General features: G+C 33.1%; 1 long non-coding RNA gene across 1 annotated transcript; it reads right to left on the minus strand.

The window, feature by feature from the left end:
- Positions 1-4,597: 4,597 nt before the first annotated feature.
- Positions 4,598-7,880, minus strand: LOC107795523 (uncharacterized). Its single transcript, XR_001650137.2, has 2 exons — positions 7,679-7,880; positions 4,598-4,916 (listed from the first exon to the last, which is right to left on the minus strand). It is a non-coding gene; the product is annotated as an uncharacterized LOC107795523 (long non-coding RNA).
- Between the last annotated feature and the right edge of the window lie 2,760 nt (positions 7,881-10,640).

The raw sequence follows: 10,640 nt of genomic DNA on the forward strand, positions 1-10,640 counted from the left end.
TACCTAGTTCATGATTTGAAGTTGGCAGCCATTGTTCACGCATTGAAGATTTAGAGGCATTATTTGTATGGCATGGCATGTGAGGTGTTCACGGATCACAAGAGTCTTCAGTATTTGTTCAAGCAAAAGAAGTTGATTTTGAGGCAGAGGAGGTGGTTGGAGTTGTTAAAAGACTATGATATCACCATCTTATATTATCCGGGAAAGGCCAATATGGTGGCCGATGCTTTGAGTAGGAAGTCAGCCAGTATGGGCATTCTTGCTTATATTCTGGTCAGTGAGAGACCGCTTGCTTTGGATATTTAGACTTGGCTAATCAGTTCATGAGGTTGGATGTTTCTGAGCCCAGCCGTGTGTTAGCTTGCATAGTCGCTCGTTCTTCATTATTGGAGCGTATCCGTGATCGGCAATATGATGATCCCCATTTGTGTGTCCTTAGAGACACAGTGCAGCACGGAGGTGCCAAGAAGGTTACCTTAAGTGATGATGGAGTTTTGAGATTGCAGGGTCGAGTTTGTGTGCCTAATGTGGATGGACTCTGAGAGTTGATTTTAGAGGAGGCCCATAGCTCATGGTACTCTATTCATCCGGGCGCCGCGAAGATGTATTAGGATTTGCGGCAGTATTATTGGTGGCAGAGAATGAAGAAGGATATCATTGCATATGTGGCTCGGTGATTGAATTGTTAGCAGGTTAAGTACGAGCATCAGAGGCCCGGTGGTTCATTTTAGAGGATTGAGTTTCCCGAGTGGAAGTGGGAGCGGATCACTTTGGATTTCATTGTTGGGCTTCCGCAGACTCGGAGGAAGTTCGACGCAGTATGGGTCATTGTTGATAGGCTGACTAAGTCAGCGCATGCCCTAATGATTGCATGTTATTTTGGAAAGAAAATACAAATGCCAATACTTGCTCTATGTGTGGGCCTTCAAGATGGAAGAGTGCTAGTCCTTTGACTAAAGCAAGATCTAAAATCCCTGCAAAGGTTTTAAGGTACTTTCCTTTAAAGCCTAGGCTTCAGAGGATATTCATGTGTCCTGAAACAGCCGCTGCAATGAGATGGCATGCTAATGAACCACCAAATGATGGTAATATAAGACATCCTGCTAATGGGGAAGCTTGGAAGGCTTTTGATTCTTTGCACCCAGAATTCTCTAGAGATCCTCGAAATTTTAGATTGGGTCTTTCAAGTGATGGTTTCAACCTGTTTCGGACCATGAGCATTTCTCATAGCACATGGCCTGTTATATTAATGAACTATAATTTATCACCGTGGATTTGCATGAAGCCAGAGTATATAATGTTGTCTATGATCATTCCAGGTCCATCATCTCTCGGAAATGATATAGATGTGTACCTATGTCCATTAATTGAAGAATTGAAGGAGCTATGGGAAACTGGGATAGACACATTTGATGCTGAAACGAACCAATCTTTCTGAATGCGCACGCCTTATTATGGACAGTTGTGACTTTCCAGCATTAGCAATACTTTCAGGATGGAGCACTAAGGGGAGATTAGCATGCCCCACTTGCACTTATGACACATGTTCTCAATATCTCAAACATAGTCACAAGATGTGTTTGGGCCATCGAAGATTTTTGCCTCGTGATCATACATTCTGAAGAGATAAGAAGTCTTTTGATGGTAAGAAGGAGCATAGACCTACACCTGCTCCTTTGTCAGGTGAAGAAGTGTTTGAAGAGCTGCTTGAATTCAACAATATCTTTGGAAAGAGCACTAAAAAAGGCCTCGGAGTGATAAGGGTCCGTGGAAAAAGAGATCCATTTTTTTTTGAATTGCCATATTGGGTGCATAACAAATTGAGGCACAATCTTGATGTGATACACATCGAGAAAAATATATGTGATAGTTTTCTTGGGACTTTATTAGAAATAGATGGAAAATCAAAGGATCATGAAAAATCTCGCTATGACTTACAAGAAATGGGGATACGAAATACACCCAAGAATAAATAATGATGGAACTATAAGTGTGGCTAAATCTTGTTTCTACATGGAACCAAAACAGAAAGGTTTATTTTGTACTGTCATAAAAAATGCTAAATTACCAAAAGGGTATGCTTCGAATATTTCAGAACACGTGCAAGTGAAGGAGATGAAAATATCAGGGTACAAGAGTCATGACGCTCATTTTATAATGCATTACTTGCTCCAGGTTATTGTTAGAAAAATGTTGTCCAAGAATGTTTTATTGGCCTTGATTAGGTTGGGAAATTTTTTTAGAGTTATATGTAGTAAGGTCATAAGGCGAAGAGATCTTGAAACAATGCAGTCTGAAATTGTTGAAATAACATGTGATCTTGAAAAGATTTTCCATCCAACATTTTTTGACATAATGCCACACTTGCCTATTCATTTGGTGAATAAAATTAAGCTGGGGGTCTGGCTCATCTCCGTTGGATGTATCACATTTAGAGGAACCTATGTAAGTACAAGGCATTTGTACATAATCGATCTAGTCCAGAAGCGTTAATAGCAGAGGGGTTTGTGGCCGATGAGTGCTTGACTTTTTATTCGAGATATCTACATGATGGCGTTAAGATAAAATGTAGTAGGTACCAAACTATGGATGATGAGTGCTCTCAAAATTTGTCACCTATATTCCCTAATATAGGCTATCCAATTAGAAGTAAGAAAAAAAAATACTTTTCTCATGGATTCGCAGTTATGCTTTGAAGCACATCGATATGCTCTGTTCAATACTGGAGATGAACAAATGGACAAGTTTATCGAGTAAGATAAATTATATAAATATTTATCTATATTTATATAATTTTGTTATTATATGATTAAAATTGAAATGTTCTTCATTGTAGGGAATATAAGAATTTAATTGTTATTCATAGTAGATCAAATGCATGGGTAAGAGCGAGGGATCACAGTCGGAAATTCAGCAATTGGTTTAAAGAGAAAGTTAAAGATATTGTTGTGCTAGATTATTTAAGATGGCTAGCCAAAGGACCTAATATGGTAGCCAAAAGATATACGATGTATTTTAATAATGGATACCGATTTCATACCAAAGAACGGGATTTCCGATGCAAGACTCAAAATAGTGGAGTGACTTTATTGGCAACAACATATAGTTTTGCTAGTTCTAGGGACCAAAATTCCATCGATGGTGAGGTTATCTATTATGGAGCAATTCAGGATATCATTGAGATTGATTATTGGGGTTGTTTTAGTATTTTACTATTTAGATGTGATTGGTTTCGTAATGAAATAGATAATTATGGGTTAACTCGAGTGTACTTCAATAGATTATATAGTAGAGATGACCTTTTGTGTTGGCATCATAAGTTTATCAAGTTTTTTATGTGGAGGATCCAATTGAGAAAGATTTTTATTATGCGAGGAGCAAAGTACCTGTTGATTGGTATGATCTAGAGGAAGAGAATTGTCCTAATATTGAAGACACATTTTGGAGGGAACCTAATAATGGCATTGGTTCCTCATCTAGATTACTTGATGTTGACATTAGATAGTCAAGAGAAGACGTACCCATTGATATTATTGATTCTTCATCTGATGCACAAAATTCACATGATACAATGGTGGAAAACATCAGAAATGGAGGATGGGTTTGATGATATTGATTGGGACTGGATGGAAGCAGATGATTAAATAAGAAAATTTTGAAATTCTTTTAAGTATATACTTTTTTGAGTGAGTGATAATGCCTTTTTTAATAAATATTTTATGATTATTTTTGTTTATTTCCTTTATAAAATTATTCTGACATGCTTCAATTTTGCAGGATTTGAGATCTGGTAACATTATTTCCTCTTCTGGTTCAGCTATCCAAGTCTTCAAGTGTGAAACACAGTTGGTAATTTCTATCCTCCATGAAATTATAGCAATATTATAGCTAATATAAATGATATCTGATCCTTTCCGACTGAGTGTGAGCTCTGTGTGTGTGTTGTGTATGCAATGTGTGTGTGTATGTATGTAATGTCTGTGTCTATGTATGTATGTACATCAAGCTACACTACAACAAATTCGATTATCAATGATGAATTATTTTGTCACCTAAAATTCATATCTTTTGTGACAAAATTTGTTTTGTCAATCTTTTGTTTCTAAAACACCGTCACTAATAATATACATAGACAACTTTATGTTTCGTCGCTAAATAGAGTTATATTAACTACGAAATCCTTTTTCATCCCCAAAGTGATAGTATTTATGACAAACTTGTTCGTCATAAAAAGTATAAAAATCGTAGTTAAAAGTGCACCTTCATCGCTAAAAAGGTTATTAATGCTGACAAAATTACTTTGTCACTAATTATTTAGTTTCATTAGTGACAACATAAATTGTCTCTAAAGTTATATATATTTTGCAGTTGAACAATCACAATTCTGTCACTAAAAAATACCTTTTATAGACAAAAAAGTATTTCGTCCCTAAATGTATAAATTAGCGACGTATTTGCTTTTATAAATAAGGTTTACAATTTTGTAGTAAAAAGTATCATCTCGTCACTAAAATATTAATTTTAGCGACAAAACAAAAATGTAAATATAAATCGTCATGATTAGTGACCATTACAATTCTAAAAAAAAATACAAAGATAATTCAATAGTCAAAAATATTGTATTACTGATGAGGCAATTTGGGACAAAGACTATTTTTTGTCGCATTTATGATGAACTAATATATTCTACAATAAAAATTTGATTATCTTGAAAAGTACTATGCAATCTAATCAATGTTGCAACTTTTTCCTCTTTTGTGAGTTCCTTCCACTTGTTTTCTCTTTGATGAAATTGCCTGACGTCCATTTACCAACTAGGATCTCTAAAATCATCTTTCTCCTAAAAACTTCTTTATTTCTCTGAGACCTTTATCTAGCTTTTGCACAACCTTCCTTGATTTAAGTTGAATCTGCATCTATTTATAAAAAAAAAAAAATCAAAATACTTTTTATAATGTAAAAAAAATATGGATCATATATATTAGTAGTAATTTCTAAATTACAATTGAACTTTATCATTACAACTTTAACATAAGTGAAAGTTTACCAATTCTTAGTATATCATCACAATTTACATCCACAAACTACTCTATTTGGCAGCATAAACTCTATCAATATTTTCTTAACTACTAACTATAAAAATGAAAAAGTAATCTTTGTAGGCTTTCTCATATTAGAATCAAACCTGATGTGAATTAAAAGAGCAATTATATATAGTATTATTTTTATCCTCGTTCATTCAATTTACTGATAGAAAAAAAGAAGATAGAAGTTTCAGAAAATAAAAAGGCACTCACTTGTGTAACATACACCTGTGATTAAGATAACACATATTAAGCAGTCAAATGGCCTTTTCTATCAAGAAGCTAGCAGACAATTGCTTGTGAATTCAAGTCTTCTTTCCTGACTCATTTATGCATGACACCATTGAAATATTATACTAGTCCGTGAATGATGTTGTCTATAATGTTAATACCTAACATTTCAATTCTTATTTACTGTCCCAAGGGTTCACTGTAATTTCAGGAAGACAGTTTCGGATTTTACCAACTCTATTCTCTGTATCCAAACATCAAATGAGCAAAACACAAAGAGCTTGTCACTAAAGATGTAGCAAATGTAGTTTTAGTTGGGTTTCATCATTTTTTTTTCTTTCTAAGTGAAAATAGCTAAATTATTTCCATCAATCCGAAGGTCAAAAAGACATATGAACACATCCAGCTTTCAAAATTAGGAGAAAGAAAAAGAAATAGAATTTTGTTAATCCCTTACAACAGTTGTCAGTTTTAAAGGCATTGGAAATATTTCAGTGTTATTTCTATGCCTCCTCTTCTACTTATAATAGCAACTACATGTATTTAGCAATTATTTGATAATTATATATTTATAAAATCTAATCAATCCTTCAATCATGGATATTATATGAAATTAAATACAATAATCTATAAAATAGTAAGTTGTATTAAATATATCTGATTTACTCGAGAGTTAGAAAAATTAGGTGGCAGTTGACCCCAAAATGTTGAACAAGAAAACAGATTTGTTGGAAGCTGATAATAACAAGAACAACATAACGATTAGAAAATGGAAATCAACAGTAGTTGGAAGCTGATAATAAATTTACTAATCATATTCATTCTCAATATGTCCATAGGTCAGTCCCATAAACAAACATCACAAGATATACTGGAATTCACGAAAACATAAAGGAACTTTCAGATTAAAAAATGATATAGCAGATAGATAAACAATACTAAAGTGCTTTATCGAGTGGAATATAAAATTTTAACCGAATTCAATTGAACCTATTTGACTTCAATTTTAATACATTAAAATTAGCTACACAAGGTGAACAAAGGTGACAGAAGGTCTACATCTCTACAATAAAAACTTCATTCACTTCTATGTGTCCCAAACAAAAGCTTGTCAAGTTCAATAGAAGTTGCCTAAATTCAGAGAATTTGGTGGGAAAATAAAATTCTACACCAGATGACTGCATCACCAAGGACATTAACTTGAAAATCCACATCACCATACACAAGAGACCATTAAAAGTAAACTATGCTTTCTATTACCAAGAAATGCATAACCTTAGGTTTTTCATACCAACATAGATATCGAACATGTATGTTTATACTTATAATACTACACAACACAAGATGCAAGCATTCTTATAATATTATCTATACCACAAGTAAGGAAAATAGTTTTGCATATTGCTTAAACTGAAGTACTAAGATAGTCCACTAAAGAACTTTCAGAATACATTTGAAATGAAGAAATAAAGAAACTTCAAAGAAATGAATCAAAGACCAATATTTTGTACTGCCAATGTTCTACAACAATTTGATCAACTTCTATACGAATCTGAATAGGAATTCATCTCCAAGTTCATATTTAGAGCTTACCTCTAATAGAGTTCCTGAGAGTGTCACTAAATCCTTACTCTTCCCAACAAATATGTCATTGAAGATGAATCTAGTAAGGTATTAGAAACATATAAATACGATCAAAGAGCAAAGACCAACTTGGAAACAAGGCATCAACCTCCAAACATTACTCTAATATACTGAAACTCGTATTGAATATGCTAACGGAGGGAGTGTACCCATGAGAATTAGGACAAAACTTGCTATTTTCCAAAATGTAACCTACCAGTAAAACAACTGAAACTTAAATAAAACTAGCTTAGAGTTTCAAGCCCTAATTTTTGGTTTGATGGAATGGTAACTCTTTAATGTAGCACTGGAAGAATTTAATTGAACAAGATAACTAGTCAAGAGAATAATATATTAGGAGTATTGATGAAAGTAGAAAGGAATCTCACTTGAAGGAAAAGAGAAACATGACTATCGTGAAAATGGCGTCAAAGGGATCTACACCGCGAAGCTCTATCGTTTTTGTGATACCCTCCAAAGCAGGTTATGTCGTAGCCTACTTATACTTTGAAAAAAGTCGGTCCTTTTTATATTGAAACACATATTAGAAATACTAATTTTGATATTAAATAGATGATTTATTCTGAGAATTCTCAGATCTAGCATTCTAAGTCATTAAGTTCGTCTCTCCAGGGACGACGCATTCAAATTGCGGAAAGCCCTAAGCTCTGTATGTTTACATGAGAAATCAATGCCCTAAGCTTGAATAACTGTAACTGGAGAGAGTTGAAGAAGCTTACCATTTCAAACCCTAATGTCGATTGAGGGAAGGCCGATCATCGTTCCGTTCCTACTTAGCAGCTCTGAAGCGTTGAAATTTGGGAAGTTTGGAACAAAAAAAGGAGGGGTTAGGCCAAAAGAGGAAAACGAGGAAAATTTTGCCGCATAAGCTTTTTGTGAAAAAAATAAAAAATGATTATAGTGCAGAAACCAAATAAGTTATTGAGAAAATTAGATATTTTGCTAACAATAGAAATATTGGCCAACAACGGAAACATATTATTGCCAATTTACTTAATATTTTAAGTTTATTATAATACCACAAAAATAGGGCGACAAGATCAAAATATTTAGCAATAAGAAAAAACTTATGGGTAAAAATTTTATTATGTACCAAAAAAACTAAATAAAGTTGTTGCCAATTACTAGTATTTAGCAATAAAATAATTGTTGTTGCTAAAATATTATTGCAATTTCTACACTTTCTTGTTAATGATTGTGATCGTAACCAAGGGCGGAGTTAGAGTGTCACGAGCGGGTTTGCCGAACCCAATAGTTTTAGTTCGAACTCTGTATTTATCTTTAAAAATTTATGAAATATATATAAGTTATTAATTGGGATAATTTCACATAAGTACAGCCCACATATGTGCTCTTCATCCGCATAGCCACCATTTTAAGTTTTCATCCGTATAGCCAATGAAGCCCTCTAACACCATTGCCTGACTGACATTATCGCCTGACATCAATCTCATAATGATCTCTTTCCTTTTTTTTTTTATTTCTCCTATTTCTTTTTTTCTCTTCCAGATTAATGTCAAGTCATCACGTGGTTTTAAATCCTTACTTTTTCCCCTCTCTTTGACTTATTTTTATCCGTCATTTATATATATATATACACACACTTATATTCATATTTATACAATATATATATAATACATATGTATGAGTATACAACATATGCACTGAATGTACATAAATTCAACATGCATATTTTACACTAGAAAAAAACTTTCCAACCATCATTAAACCTTTATTTCAACACAAAATTTACCATATAAAAAAAGTGTCAAACTTTCATCAAGACCTCTTATACAATAATAATGTATATACACCTTTATACATTGAATTGGGTTTTAGTCTCCGAGTCAGGTTTTGACTCGAGCCTACTCTACCCTCAAGTTTTTGTTTCTGCATGGGCGGGCGACAATGACTCTTATGCCTTGCCCTTGGGCATTTGCACTTTACCTATTTTGGGTTTAGTCTCCGAGTCGGGTTGCGACTTGAGCTCAATTGACCCCTAAGTTTTTTTTTTTGTGCTGGCCACAGTGGCTCTTATGTTATACCCTTAGGCATGTATAGTTAACTATTTTGGATCCGGTCTCCGAATCGGGTTACGACTCGAGTTCACTTTGACCCTCAAGTTTTCAAATTTTAAGCTGGCGATAGTGGCTCTTACGCTTTTGGTCGTTGCCACCTTTTAGTGTGTTGCCCTGTGGCAAATATATTTATACATCATTATACACAAATCTACACACTTATACCTATTTTATACATAATTATACAATATTTGTATAAGTGTGTATAAACACCAGTTATATAGTATATGCACTGAAAAATACCTTATGTCCATCACTACACCTCTGTTTTAACACCAATATTATCAAAAAGAACAAGAAAAAAGAAGAAGAAGAAGAAGAAGAAGAAGAAGAAGAAGAAGAAGAAGAAGAAGAAGAAGAAGAAGAAGAAGAAGAAGAAGAAGAACCAATCTGCTCAAGATAGGTCTAGATGAATCCCAAATTATTAAATTTTGTCTCACCCGATCAATAATACTATTATTAGTCAATATCCATCTGGATTGAAGCACCAATTCACAATGAAAACTTCTAGATCTGAAAACTTTAGCTTCATCAGTGGCGTAATTATAATTTTTGGGACTTATATTTCGATACCAAATGCTCACAATAAGAGACTCAGAGATTTATCAATCAAAATTACTTAAATCATTAATGGGTCAAATATTTTCTTCCTCAATCCTTTCAAATGAACAACTAAATTCATATTCTTCATCTTACTCGAGACTTTCATCTTTTTGCATTAGGAAAGTTTGAGAGAATTAAAAAAAGTTAAGGAAAATTAGATCTGGAAATTAGAGAGGAGAAAAGATAGGATGAAAGATAGATTTAAAAATTATAGAAGATAGAAGATGAATATGGGAGATAGATCAAAAAAATATAGAGGATAGAAGATGATGGCCTATAGAGAATGAAGAGGCACATGGAGAGAGAGCATTTTGGGCGTGTATGGAAAAAGAAAACTAGGTTACTAATTAAAATCTTTCCTTCAAATTCTATACAAACTGAGTATAGCGGGTAAACTTTAAAAACATGGGCCATTTTTTGTTATGGTGTGAAGTCGTGTGTATTTTCTTGTAATTCTTTCTTATTTATTTAGATCCCAGTAGTTTAAAAATATTAGAATCCCGAACCTATAAACTTAAAACCCTAGCTCCGCCTCTGATTGTAACTAGTTTTAATGTACCTTCAAACAATTAAATTCTCCAACGCATACGTATTTGAAAACTAATTGTACAATAAAAAAATTCAAATTTAATGGAAAAAAACTTAGAAGTGTAGTTTGTTTTCGAGATTTCAATTACTTCTAGTAATATAAGACTTGATCAATTGGAGAAGATAAGTCTACAAGCTTAAAATTTGAATCTTCTATCTCAACCAATTAATAGTAATTTTGAAAATTTTACTATAATTAATCAGAATTAGGATCATTACAGTGAAATGCAAGATTAATCAATATTTGAGTAGAGTTATTATCGAGGGGTAATTTTTACAACAAAAACAAAGTATTGTAATAATGATTATCACTATTGTTATAGGTAAAATGTGGTTATAGAGGGTTAAAATATAATATGAGCAATTGATTAAAGAGAAGTTGGCTACTATAGTAAAATATTATTATAGAGGA

This window comes from Nicotiana tabacum, chromosome 3 (assembly GCF_000715075.1).
Source record: "Nicotiana tabacum cultivar K326 chromosome 3, ASM71507v2, whole genome shotgun sequence".
NCBI classification, from domain to species: Eukaryota; Viridiplantae; Streptophyta; class Magnoliopsida; order Solanales; family Solanaceae; genus Nicotiana; species Nicotiana tabacum.